The following is a 14,756-nucleotide window of genomic DNA, read 5'->3' as shown; positions in this document are numbered from 1 at the left end:
TGTCGGAGTTTTTTTTGCCTGGTGAGTACAGAAGGGAAAAGCAGGAATCTGCTCTTTCAAAGCTATTTTCTTTGAATTTTAGTGAGGAGAATAGTCTGCCATTACTTAGCACTGCAGGCAGAGAAAAGGAAAGAGCTGGATTTTTATAAAAAACTTCCTCCTCCAAAGCAAATCTGCCCCTTTTGCATTGCAGCTGTGAGATCCATAATATAAAGTACAAGCAAGGGACCCCATTAATGGATAGCACAAGACAGCATTTGAAGACTTTCTTCTCTTGAAAAAAACCTACTTGAGTACAGAAACATTAAAAAAAAAGGGCAGTTTTAACAAAAAAGTGCTTTAATGAATTGCAAATAGACTGTAAATGACTACAGAAAAACCTGATGGTGTGAACAAAGTACATAAAAACCCCGTGTGCATACACTGTTTATAAATCAAGCTCTCACCCACCACACTTGGAACAGACATCCAAAGGAACATATCAAATTACGTAAAAGGTCAGTGAATGTAAAATACTGTACAGACTGTTATGGGATCATTTTTAATCTCTTTCATCACTTAAAAACTTATAGGGAGGGGTAAATTATATTAAATGAATTGAAGAAGCTAATGAGAATTCTTGGATTATAATGCCAAAATCAGGAGACATTTTTTTAATTTCAAAAAGCTGGCTCTTGCTGGAAATTCTGTCCACTCACTGAAGACATTTGGGAGAATTAATTTTCTGCTTAATTTCTTTTATGCACTACTGGCTTTTAAAAAAAGAAACAAAGTTTGAAAGTATTTATAACATTATTAAAATAGTTTGAACTCCTCATTCAATTGTTGCAGAGTTCATTTGAGATGGCGTTAACATCATTTTACAGAGAGGGAAGCCAAGGTTATGGCCATGAGTTCCATGCCTTCCCCTGTCCTGCTTGCTCCACGTAACGGCTGAGGTCGGCAATTTTCAAAGCAATCAAAAAGTAAATGAAGATATCCCATTTGGGCTTAATATTTTCATTTTTAACTCTTTGAAGCCTCACCTCTATCTCTTACATTCTAACACAAAAAAGCATGGCTTAATTTCCAGGGCCACTGAGTACTTGGTGTGTAATTCTGCCCTCAGGAAGTAAAGGACTTCCCTGTATTTTTTATCTGTAGATTTGGATAGATGAAACTTAGCTTTAAATTGATGTAGAACACCTTGAAGTTTACTATTAACCCAGCTTTGTCAGAAATTGACTTACTGTTAGTTCATTCAAGCCTGCTGGGTAGCAAATCTGCACTGATTCTGTTTTTGAAATCTCTACTGAATCGTTTTCCTGTTTGTTTTGCATGTGTATGTTTTGGGAGTGAAAGTGAAAAACGGCTTGTTCATCCCAACATGTACTGTTTTTGTGAACTAGGTAGAGGCTACTTTTTCTTTTTTAGATGTGATTAGATGTAACACTTCCTGACTATTCTGTCACTTTATATAAATAATTATTTAAGAATCATATAATCGGAAGTGTTCACTTGCAATCTGATGTATCAGCCCCAAGTCTGTGACTAGATGAAAGATGTTAATTCCATAGTAAGAAATAGAAGTATGTTTAAATGTAACCCCTTTTGCTTGAAGCCTGAGTAACCCAAACCAGAATCATGATGCAGCATCCTCACTGCTTGAGGTTGCATGCGGTAATATCAGGACATTAATCTGAATGTTGTGACTTATATCCAGCCTTTCAAAGCCTTTCTAACTCTTAGAAATCTATTTAATGTCTACTATTCATCTTCTAATTTCTTATTTTTAAAATTAAACTAACTCAGAATGAAACTTGAGTTCGGTTGTGAGACCATATAGCAGAACAGTTATTGACTGGAGCACAAAGGTTAGCCCCCATACTCCTCTTCAAAGGCTTCCTTCTTCCACCTCCCCTTCCCCAAGTGTCCATGCAGGTTGCTGTAATGTGTTACCCCAGGCACTCCTGTGGAAGCACAGGGTTTAAAAGGTGCGCTCAGGATGAAGCTGGCTTGCTAAGTGCTCATTCTTGAACATGAGCAGGAACATTTTCTTTTGGACTTTTCCCAAAAGTTAAATTACTTGTTCAACTATTTTCATTGATACGTGTTTCGATTTTTTTGTAGGTATGTTTTTGTATGGCATCTGGTGGGTGTGTTTATGTATGTGCACATTTAGAGAGGTGTATTTGTCTGTGTGTGTGTCACATATTTTGCACTTACTGCTACTAGCTTTTAGTATTTTTTCTCTGGGAACATGCTGTGATAGCTTCAGTATTTCAAAGAGCATGCAATCCAAAATCTGTCAGTAGGAAATATTTCTTAAAGGAAGAAAATGTGTTTTTTTGTTAACTTTCTCAATCTCTCATCCATTCAACTCTGCTGAATATATGTGCTTTTGTAGGACTCGGGGTGGGACTCCGATGACTTCTGTTTATTTCACCATTTTGTAAACACCAGTTAAGAAGAGTAATGCTGAAGCTGTGAAAGTTGGATTTGTACGTGAGGTTCCATTCAGAAACTGGAGTTTTAAAAGTTACAGTTCAGAGTACCAGCCTACAGCCATCTCTAATGAGTCACTACTTGTCCTTCAAGGAAACCACATGATTTGTCTTGCCAAATTAGTTGTAAGTGGTTTTGCATGCCTACAGGAAGACATTCAGGGAGAATTCAGGCAATTTCTATGGCATCAAAGCCCTGTTGGGTTTTCTAGGTGACTGAACTCAGATTTATTGTTGGTGAACTTGGTTCCTAGTGATCTATTTAGTTCTTCATTAACATCTCTATAGCAGTGCTTAACTCTTAGAGTGTGCTTTCCAAACAAACCCAAATTTGGTCTCACACCAGCCCTCAAACAGGAAGCCTGGTAATGAGCTGTAGAATCTTTTTCTTTCTAACTGTACTGTTATTAATGCCCGAACTCTCCTGTGGTTGTAAAACAAAAGGGGACAAAGCACATCAGTTTGTTCAGAGAGAGAAATGCACTGAGGCCAGCCTTGTCCCACTCATCTGGAATCCAGATGTTGATGTTCTACTGAGAACTTTCCCAGCTTCCTCAAAATCCACCCATGTGCCACACTCACTTCTGTGGTTCTCCTTTCCAGCTCCTTGCTGTTACTTTTTCCTTGAACCAAATTATTCATCTTAGAAACATCTTCAAATCTTTGTCTTCTACAGCTTCACAGACAGTTTGTAATGAGCACTTATACCTACACTTTGCTGAAGATCAGGTCCATGAAGTATACCAGTTTTATATATCTGAGATGTTGATTTCCAGCCTGTCTGTAGCTGCCCCACAGAATTATGCTGTGCATCTGATAGCATGTGTCTGACACATGTTGAAGAGGTGAGGCTTGTATTGTTTTCAGTTAGGAAAGGATGTTGAGTTGCAAGAAATGTTGAACATAGATATTTGCTTCCAGTCCAAACTTTTTTGAAACAACTGATTTTAAAATACCAGATATATAACTAAAAATGTATCTTTTTGGTCTGACCTAATCTCTTTAGTAAGCTCAAGGTACCATTTTTCAACATCACCTTGGACTTCATTACTGTTTAAGACCTTCAGTGCCATTCAGGTCCTTCTTTGCATCCAGCAGTGGCACAGATCTCCACTTTCTGACTCCTTACAAAGCAGCAAGGTTCTATAAAATATTCTGTGCCATGCTAACTAATCACCCCTCTGGCATTCTGAGCAAATGCAGGTTAATGGTGAATCTTTTAATATTTCTATTAATTAAGTGTATTATCCTAATAACTCCATTGTCAATTTTTCATTGCTAGGTAATGACTAGAGCTGGGTTAGCTATTCAGAACTACTGACATGTTTTTAAAGAAGTAGGGGTCTGTGTTTGTGAATCTCTTCCTGACAAAGTCTTATTTCTACCAACATATTTGCTGTGTGAAATTCATGTCGGGGTGTTGTGAGCAGGGGAGCGTGCATCAGAGCATCACTTTGTGCTCTGGGCAGGAGCACTCACGCCGTTTATAGAGAAATGGCTGCTGTGGTTCTTGGGCTGTAAGCATTTACACCTGGGTTTTCATTCCAGCCATTTCATTAAATGTGACACGTGTATGTGTGGGAATGAGTACACTGTTGGTGTGTTGGTATTTTAGTAGTTACTGTGACCTATGCATTTGGTTAAATCCCTATTTTGGCATTTAAGAGGAGGATCTCTGGGAAGGCTTCATATAAAAGCACTACGGAGGAAAGGAAAGAGAGTAATTCAATTGGTGACAGTAATTCTTATTCTAATAAAGTTTCCTGTTTGGAATTGAAAGAAAGGACTCCTGGTACAATTGTACATGTGTTACGGTGCCACCCACCATAATGAGGTGGAAACAGAAATGCAGCCAATTCAATAGGACTTTCAGTTTGATGAGCCCATAGAAAGATCTGAACATAAGGATTGTTTCACAGAATCTGAGCAGCAATGAAGCTGAAAATATTGATTCATAAATTTCCTAGGAAGGAGAGAAAAACTAGGTAATCATTCCTGAAAAGCTGATGGACATTTCCATCTAGAAATACAATATACTAATAGGTGTGTTTGTACAAAAAAAGTAAAGAGATTCAGATAGCTTTTAATGTCATTAGAGAAGCAGTAATATGAGACTGTTAGATTAGGAATTCTAGGAAAAATTGTGACACCTGGTTTGCCTCTGGAAAAGCCAGTGCAACTCCCAGCATGATCCAGGTGAGGGAGAACATAACCCAATCACATACCCCAATCTCTTGTGCTGCAGGAGCAATGGAAGGCTATCAGAGGAATCCCCAGATGCAAGGAAGAAATTCATTTTTTCAGGCACTTACAGTACGAGAAGTGGATTTCCTTGCTTCTACTCTGAATTTCTGAGCAGAAATCTGCACGTGTCCAGGCTGTACTGCCTTTCCTGGGCCATCAGCCTGTGCCAGTACACACTGCATGTCCCTGTCAAGTCAGACATACTGTTCACATTCAACAGGACATGTCACTTCTTTTCCTCTTGAACAAAACCTGTTTTCCAGGCTTCCCAAGAGGCTGCTGGAGCTGCTGTTACTGAAAGGCACAAACAAATGGCAGGAGAAGCGGTAGGGCAGCAGGTGAAGTATAAGGGCAATAGAATAGGTAAGAGTCACAGTACCCTCACATTTAAAATTGATTCAAGTATAGAAGTGGCTGTGATTTATAAACTTGAAGGTTTAGCCTTAATCTCTAGTTAGACATTTTCATTGCCTGAATAAACTTTGATCTCGTACTAGCTACAGAGGCAGGAATTTGGTATTAATAGGGATACTTCAGACAGTTGTCCTAATCACCCACAGGGGCATGGACTTTTGGAGTGGATGGAGAAGGCATGAATAGAAGTAGTCTTCCAAACAGAAGTGACTTCAGTCACAACATAGAGGAAGAGTGTGGATGAAAACTATAATAATGCAGAAAAGTATACTAGCAAATGTGGGTAATCACAGCTGTGCTCCACATCATTAGCTGTAGGAAGGACTGGGTGCTGCAAATTCTGCAAAGGAGCTTCCTAAGCACACTGCCCCGAGTGCCCATAGGTGGGCACAGATGCAAACAAACAAGTGTTTTTACTTTGCTTGACATAGCCTGGCAGATATGCCAGCAAGGTTTGTAGCATTTTTATAAAAGTGTTGTGTATCTCCATTTTGGATGGGTTTTCCCACAAAGCTGTATGCAGAGAATCTTCTCTTATCTGCAAATTCTTTTGAGATCCAAGCAATGTAAGTGATTTTAAGAAAGCTAATTAAATGTATGATTGAATGTCAGCCTTTCTGACTGCAGCCTTCATTAAGAAACTGAAAATGTGAGGTATTTTTTTACCTAATATTGAACACAGTTAATTAAAAAAGTAAAGATTACATTTTGCTTCAGTTAATTTGAAATAAAGAACCTCCATTTAAACAATAAATTTCAGATCTTAGTTATAGCAATTAATAGACCAAACTGTGTACCTAAGGTTTTATTATATTGATTCTAAAATAATTAGATTAGCAAACACATTGCAAATATATTATCTAAAACAAATAACATGATCACTGTGCTTTTTGTTATACAGCAGAGCTATAAAGCAATCTCATAAAATTAACAGTCATCCAGCATATATTATATCCTTGCACTGAATGACAAAAGCCAGCAGTGATCACGCGGACAGCTTTATACTATGGGGCTGGAAACTGTTTTGGTCTCGAGTTTGTACAAGTTAGAATTCCCCTTTTGTGCTCAGTAGGCTACTGCAGTCGTGTCTGGGCTCCCAAGCAGCCCGGTTGTGGCACTGCCCAAGGAACCTGGTTCAGCTCTCTGGCCCAGTCCTCTCCCACCAAACTCCCTGTGAAGCTGATTGTAAGGAGTGCTGCAGCAGATGCCCCAGACATGGGTTTTTGCCTTAGGGCAGTTTGAGAGGCCTCTTAAAAAGCATGACATTCAATCAAAGTTCAGTGAGGAAAGTTTTAATGAATAAACTCGGTAAATTAGAGAGCGCTGCAGCAGAGTGATTAACTCTCATTTGTGCATTAGTGTTAAAATTAATTAAAATGTTTAAGCCGTGGGAGGCAGGTAACCTCCTCAAGACCTGGCTCTGCCCTCGGAGTCAGTCTGGATCCAGCAGCGATTCATCTTGCACAAGATGAGAGGAGGGGTAAAAGAAAAGAACAGCCAGGACAAATGTGTTTTCAATGGTGCTTAGCTGCAGGAAGGCCACTGAGACCCCGGTGCGGCGTTACTGGAGTGTGACAAAATAATACAGTAGGTACATCGGTGGGCCTGGGCTGTGGAAAGCAGGCGACCCTCCTTTCACACGGATTTCATTTTGACTTGACATGACAGAGCTAATTTCATTACCAGGAGGCACGCTGGATTGTGCTGCGGCAAGGGCTGGCTGCTGGAAATGAGCTCTGTTGTCCTGGTTTGCTTCAACTGCTGCTGCTAAATGCAACTTTCCTTACCAAGTACCACAAAGCACGTGGTACAGCAGAGTAATTTTATACCCACGGCTGGTGCCACCTTTATTAGCATTCTTTCATTGCATCAGTTCATTACACGAGAAGTTAATTAAAGTATCTGCTATACTAAGGAGTAAGCGTATATGTTAGAACTTCCATTGTGATGCATATTAGCACCCAGTTTTGTAGGAAATCATAACATTAAATTCCTATATACTTATTCTCTTATAAAAATCATTTTAGATTCGTTTCTTTCAAGAACCAGGAGCCTGCATTTTTTCCTATCCAGACCCATTATGATGTGGCTGTTTAACAAATCTGTGCTGGTTTGGAATTATAAATGACAGCCTATTTTATAAGGGAAAAGTCTTCTTCTTTGACAGCAGAACAATATCGTATGAGTAACAAATGAAAAAATGTGTCACACAGCTGAACAGTTGTTTTCAGATGTTCACCAAGGGCCAGTTATTAATTTTACATTGGTCGGAATTAAGGATTTTGGAGAAATTCATCTGAAACTGAAAGTATGAAAAATTTCTGCTCAATGAAAATTACCATTATTCGCTGTAGATCTATATTCATAACTTTAAAACCTGGCAGTCCTTCCTATTTTTTTTCTCTATAGATTTCTTGTCAACAAGGGTGTCAGAGGTCAATGTCAGAATGCCCCTCTGGCACCCATTAACTATAACCAGAAAACTTGTTCACTATTGATCTACAATGTCTAAATATCTATTATGTTGGATATAAAAGGTGGTTTCACGTCTTTCTAAAACAGATAATTCATAAAGGCCAAAGGGTCAGGCCCAGTGATATATTATTGTTCCACTGTATGGTGACTATGAGTGCAGAAGGGAGCAGGCCTGGCTGAGACCACAGCACTGCCAGGAGAGCGCCCGCTGCCCCCGCTGCCATTCTCCAGCTCTGAGGGTCTGTGCTTGGCGTTCTGGAAAGGAAGATGCTCAAACAAGTCATAGAATCATAGAATCATGCAGGTTGGAAAAGACTACTAAGCTCACCAAGTCCAACCCCAGCCTTCTCCCACCATGCCCACAGCCCACGTCCCTCGGTGCCACATCCCCATGGCTCCAGAACACCCCCAGGGATGGTGAACCTACCACTTCCCTGTGCTGCCCGTGCCAGTGCTTGGCCACTCTTTCTGAAAATAATTTTTTCCTAATATCCAACCTCATGCTGCAGTTGGTGCTCATACAGCAGGGTGAGTCTGAAATCAGAAGGAAAGCAAAAATTCAAGACTGAAGTCTGTACCTTCACCAATTAATCAGGACAGTATTCATCTCACTGTCTGTAGAGCGCTTTGCACCACGGTGGTCACAGGCAGGGCTCTGTGAGAGGTGCATTCTGATTATTACAAGAATTGTGCACAAAAGGGCAGAGCCCCCATGGGGGTAACGTGTCACAGCTCCCTTGACTTCAGGAGAGCAATGACACTTGATGTAGACAGAGGATCTGCCCTGGAATACATGTCAGGCTGTGGCCAGTGTTTCAAAATCATGTGCTTTCTGAACAGACACTTGTGTAATATCATATGAATGATTTTGTTTGCTCATATCAACCCATCAAATTTATTGAGGCTCTTTTAATCGCCTCATTATTTAACTATTGCGATTCCTCAGCTCTGCTGAATGCTCAGATGTAGGGCAGAAGCAGCCATGGATTTCTTTGTACTGATGCTGTATGGGAACTGCTGAATCATGGCCTGAACCTCTGATCACCTGAGGCGTCAGCCACGGGAGCACAGGTAAAGGCAATTTTGGAAGGAGTGGAGCCTGGCTGCACCTTTCCTAGACCCATTTAAGAGCTGACTACCAGAGGGGAAGGATCTCTTCTCAAGATCCACTCTGCTGGAGTTTCCTAAGTGAGCCCAGGGTATGGGTGAATGTCCCTATCTTTTCTGCTTTGGTGTAACAGCTATGCAGCCAAGCTCTCTGTTATACTATAGCATCTGTATATTTGTTGATTGTACAGATGTCTGTGCAGCAGAGTGCAGAAACACCATGGGGATGGAGGGCTGTACCCAAAACTCAGTTCTCCCCTAGCCCTGAGAATCCAGCCTTGAGGATCGAGTGGCATTTCCCAGCAGGCACCTATTGCTCCTGCAGGATGATGCCCTTAATAAGCAAACCCACTCTGGAAGGCAGCTGATACCGTGCTCTTTGATGGAGCTTATGGCCTTCTAGCATGCCCCAAAATGGTTCATATTCTTCCAGGCTGCATTTTTGAAGAAAGTAAATTGAGATGAATCATGCTAAGATGAGATAGTTAAAATGTCAGGCTCCATAAGTTTCAATGCATCCTTATAGCTCTGAACACTAAAATGCAACTGAACATTGGAATAAGGGAAACAAAAGAGAATCAGATAACTAGTTCTTATAGAGGGAAAAGTCATTTCTGTCTGCGCTGCTATACCATGGAAATCCACATAGTACAGTTTTAGAGCTGTACCTTAAAAAAAACAATTGCAGTTTCTTTTTATCACTGGTCTTTGTTACACACCGCTGCCTACTCTATGACACACTAGAATTGCAGAGTTTCTGAGGCAAACAATACACCACCGGCTTTATTTCTGTTTACAAATGTTACCTGAGGGAAATGTGCCTGTACCTGTTGGATAAATTACAATCATCAGCACTAAATATGACCCTCAACAGTAACGCAGAGGGGAAGTGGAAGCGCTGTCTGTAGGCATTTAGCATTGGAAACTGCTTGCTCCGTGTACTCTTGTTTTAATCAATAACCAAATTCTACTGCTGCAGTGTTTAAACAAGAGCTGCTTACTTGATGTTTCCTCAAGCATTTCCCTGACATCAGATACTACTTCATTTGTGCTTCTTAGAATCTTTACAACTTTATTTTTTCCTTTAAGAGACTCCCTGTAAGTGTTAAACCCAAGTCACAACACCAGAAATGCAAAATGCGGGCAGACTGGGATCTGCTGTGTTGTGCTGTGGTTGGTGTCACATGAGAGATTCCTCACCCCATGGCTCAGGGTGAAGCTGACTGGAGCTGAGCTGACCAGGGGAAACCTTTAATAAGAGCCAAGAGCAAGGCTTACATTCATATTGCTATACCAATAGCAAGCCACCACCTCAGTCACTCTGTCACTGCATCACTTTTCCAAAGGTTGGGCAGTTTTTCCTGCTGGTTCTGATGGTTACCTGGGTCTCATACTGTGCACATAAACAAATCCTGGATTCCTGATTGCAATGTGCTTGACGTTGTCCCGGTCACAAGATCACTGAAACCTGCTGCAAGACTTGGGTCCAGGTCCTGTAACTAGATCACAGACCTGAGCTGGGCATGCCAGGGCATTAGGTTTGGCTGCAAGGATGCAGCTGGGCCCCAGGTAGAGTCAGGAGAAACAACAGCTTTGTAATGGGATCCCATTGCTCTGCATCCTGCAACACAGATGGGCCAGAATGAAGGCTATCGCTCCTAGTTTATAGCCATTAGCAGTCATGATCTCCCTAATATGCAACAGAAATAATAGTATTATTAATAATAATATCAAACTGACACATTATTAGCCTCTACAGATGGCTCTATTCCTCCCAATAATTTTTATTTTTATTTAATGTTTGGAGATGCTGTAAAAAGTGACTGGTGTTTCAAAATGTGACCTCTGTGGGGTTTAAAACCTACTGAATCAGATGAGATATTAAAGCATTCAATGTAATGTATGACTTAAAGCTATGTTTTTAAAACTTTAATAGGAAATGTCTGATGCTTTAGATTACTATTTCCTGAAGTATAGTAGGCTGAAGAATTTGCTTCAGAGGGTCTCTTTATATCCAAGAAGGGCTACAGTGAGAATATGCAGTATGTTCTTCCTTCACCATGCCTCTAAATAGATGTAAAGAAATTAGTGGGTATTAATAATACATCATGTTTCTGCTTTGTTTTATACTATTGTACATATGTTCCTACACCCCACTCAACTCCAACGTATTTAAATATCTCCAAGCAGTTTGTTAAAGCAAGTGATTAACATCTGTCATATGTTTTCTCCCTCCTCTACTCCCCAAGGAGAGGAGGATGCTCAATGGCATGCCTTATTTAGGTAGGGATTTATTGTTTGTATGGGAAGCTCTTTTATTTTGCTGAGGTTTTGTTTCATTACATAAAACTACTTATCAGGATAAATCCTTGCAAAGGAAACTCCAGAAAAAAACCTGCTTTGCAGCTACATGAAAGGTGAGGAGATGGAGCTCGGGGGAATTCGCTCAGAAACTTGGGCTGGTCTGTGGTGGGATCAAGTCAGGTCCCCATGGGAGCACAGGAGATGCTCCTGGCTATGGTATCTGAACACTGCTTATCTCTCAGGCATGCCAGAAGTATCTTGAAGGCGGGGTCCAAACAGATTCTGATTTTCACATCTCTATGGGGTTGGGTTAGAAGAAAAATTTGTGGCCTCCAAGTTCTCTTTGGCTGCTGGTAGACTGGCCTGTTTGTAGGGCTTTACCCTGCAGTCAAGGTAACTTTTCTGAGTTTTCTTGTAGAGGAAAATCTGGTATAGACTGATTGGTATTTTCACTCTCAACTGGATTGATTATCGTGTGACCAAGACCAGAAATCAGATTAACCACAGCATTTTCCCTCATAGGACATCCAAGATTGGAATGATCATGGTCTTCATCGTACTTCTTCAGCAGGATCAACCTTAGAGCATTAAATCTTTCTAATTTTTTACTTTCAATTTCACTTCCTCATGCTAACCATCTAGGGAAAGCACAATGATCTGTCTAGATTTGTACACCACCTCTTTAAGCTTTCATACTGTCTATAAGACCACTGCTAGTTCTTAGTAATAAATGTAACTGTCATAATATTTACTAATGCATCTGGCTCACATTAATTGTGTTCTGTCTGCCTTTCCAAAGAGGATTTGATGACTTTCCATTGACAATGACGTTACCAGCTGGTTTCCCCAGACAAGGTACTTCCCATTGTCTGTGTTGAATTGCCCTACAACCTTCCATCAAGGAAGGGAATGTTGAAGGCAGTTGTTCTTCACACTGCAGGGAGATGAGGAGCTCTCTTCCCTTTCTTCGCTGACCCTGTGAACAAATCCTTGGGTTGCGTAGGAGAATTTCTGCACCTCCAAAATCTTTATGCAGGGGAGCATAGAGCAGAATAAGAAAATAAAAGACAGGGTGATGGGCTGTGTGTGCATACCCAAGCACATGAACACACACACGCACGCACACACAAGCACACAGTCTTACAAAGATCCCAGTGGGGAACCCACACTAAAGGTTAATGCAGCCCCAGGCTGTAATTAGCCTTTTGCACAGAGTCTCCTTGTTGTGGAATCTCTATTTATGAGGGTTTTAGGGGCAATGAACCACCAGTCCCCTCCCCCTGCACCCCCAATAGAGCCTACTGCAGCAGCTGGGAGGATGCTGGAGTCTGGGAGCGATACTGGGGAGCAGAACAGCCCCTCCCATGGCTTTGGGGCTTCGACCAGATGCCTTTGAGATCTCAGGGATTCTCAGAGATGGACAGAAGCAAATTGCACAGCCCAGCTTCATGCCTTTCTTCATGGCGTAAGGGCTGAGCTGCCACCCTGATTTTATGTCGGGTTGGTTGATTAGCAAATTTGCCTGTTAATCATATATATGACAGCAGAGAATTTTTTTGTCATGTTTTAGCACAAACCAGCGAGGTTCCTCTTAACTGAAGTGCAAGATATTACAGGAATTGGAGAGCATGGTAAATATTAAGATTCCTATAAACTCGATTTCCTGCTGCTTATCCAAGTTCATCTCACAGAAACGTGCTGCCGTAGTATTTGGCTGTCGTTAGCTGTGGCAAGGTGCAGCAAGGATAGATTGCAGCCATCAGTGTGCTGGTGGCTGGTGGAGGCAGCTCCAAGGGTCATCCCTTCAGTAACTAGTGCATAAAATTACATCTCGATATTTTGTTATGATCTGGCTTTGCAAATCTTGCATCTGTTGAAGTCAATAGCACTATTGAATTTTACCAAATGAATGCCATTTATTTTTAAAATTCAAACAAAATATCTTCTCTACTGATTATGACCCATTCAGGAATCTGCATAATATCAATGAATTATTATGAATGAATTTAATGAATATTAATGAATTCCTGCGCCAGCATGAAGAGGTTGATACTTGAGGGAAAAAAGTCTTGTAATATAACAATGCGAAGACTAGAAGGCAACCAAACTTTATTTGAATTGGTTTAGTAATGCAGATGCTCTAAGCTCAAAGTGTTTCCTTGGGGCATGAAGGGGAACAGGGGAATGCGCTGCGCCGCAACACAGTCCTGGGTTCTGCTCTATCAGTGCTAAGTGGAATGACATTGGGCTGATAAACTGTGATAACGTTTTCAAAAGGCAAATCCCACAATACAGCAAAACCTCCTGGGAGTGTGTGTAGGTGTTGTCAGCTCCACTGCAGGCGGAAATGTGAACTCCCACCACTGGGATATGTAACAATTTGTAATGCAACAATTAACAGAAATATTGACATAAGTATGTACTCAGCAGGGAGCTGGTATCTCACAGACTCACTGCAGCGACTGTATTCCAACATATACAGTACCACATCAATCCTTACTGTGGGCTGGTCTCCTATACAAATTGCAGTGAGAGCTTACACATATGTACACGTGTGGGAGGCTACTCATATGATGTAGAATAAAATATTAAACATCCTTTTCAGATCATCTTCTTTACTTGGTTGTTGGTAAAGTATGTTATAAAAATGCATATTTTTTTAACATGAAATACCCGTCAAATTGCATTATCGTCATTGCCAATTTCACAACTGGCAAACCGTGTTAAACATAAATCTGCAAAATTATAATTAGGAAAACATTTTGCAAACCATTCTCCTGGGGATTTTGAGGTTAGTGGCATTATAACTGCTGTGGGTTTACAGCGTGTGCAATTCACACCCCCCCAGCACGCATGCACGTACACATGCTCACGGCTTCCCATCACTTTTGTCTTGTCCTCCATCTCAAGCAGAGTAAATAAGATATCCACTCGGATAATGGAAACCCCGCTAGCACTCTGTTAGTGCCTTTTCATGCCAATTAAACACATTTTATACAGTCATAGTAGATGCACTGGTGCCTGCGGAGGAGACTCCAGTAGAGCTCAGCCAAACAACAGCGCAGGAATCGCGGTGCAGAGCACTTTGTGCACGGTCCCCTCCTGCTTTGTTTGTAACCACTTGGAAATCATTCCAACAGAAAGCATTGATTCTGTGGTAGAAGTGTTTACAGATGTATAAATGGATTAGCCAACTTATTTGTAGCTGATTACTGTGATAATAAAGATCTCAAGCTGCTTAATTTAAATTAATACTTCCTTCTGTAATGAAAAGCTAGCTTGCAGCATAAAGAAATGTTGACAGGCACAGTTAATGCATAACCATACATACAGCAGCGAGAAGATGCTGCAGCCTGACCTGCTCAACCCTGGCTGCAGTTCTTGACAAAGAGAGCATTTGCACGTGGGTTTTTGTACAGGGAATTTTTTTCAGGAAATTTTGAAATGGTTTTGTGTGGAAAATCTTATTTCCCCTCCCAGTCTGTGTGCCAGCAAGCATATGATTGTGCCACCCTGGGATTCCACCCCAACACCGTTGTCTCCTCTGGTGATAAATTGGAACTGACAGTACAGCAAAAGTGCAACAGGATCAAACATGGGGGTGCAAAGAGATGACCCTGGACTTCACCCTGCACCAGTGTGGTGGGCACATGCCGCTCCATCCCTTCTCTTGGCCCTGGCCATATCAGTGGCAATGGATTGGGGTGAGGACCCCACTGAGCCCCACTC

At 41.1% G+C, this 14,756-nt stretch overlaps 2 long non-coding RNA genes across 3 annotated transcripts in view; one reads left to right on the top strand and one right to left on the bottom strand.

The window, feature by feature from the left end:
- LOC149916916 (uncharacterized) overlaps positions 1-14,756 on the top strand; it is a 137,176-nt gene that overhangs the window by 66,778 nt on the left and 55,642 nt on the right. The gene's annotated exons all lie outside the window — the stretch shown is intronic.
- LOC149916917 (uncharacterized) lies at positions 7,208-8,441 on the bottom strand. The gene is made up of 3 exons (XR_016468991.1): positions 8,229-8,441; positions 8,044-8,150; positions 7,208-7,871 (listed from the first exon to the last, which is right to left on the bottom strand). It is a non-coding gene; the product is annotated as an uncharacterized LOC149916917 (long non-coding RNA).

Source organism: Phasianus colchicus, chromosome 9 (assembly GCF_987193195.1).
Source record: "Phasianus colchicus chromosome 9, bPhaCol1.hap1.1, whole genome shotgun sequence".
Taxonomy (NCBI): Eukaryota; Metazoa; Chordata; class Aves; order Galliformes; family Phasianidae; genus Phasianus; species Phasianus colchicus.
Note: the sequence above shows the minus strand (reverse complement) of the source record. Positions and strands in the feature narration are given on the sequence as shown.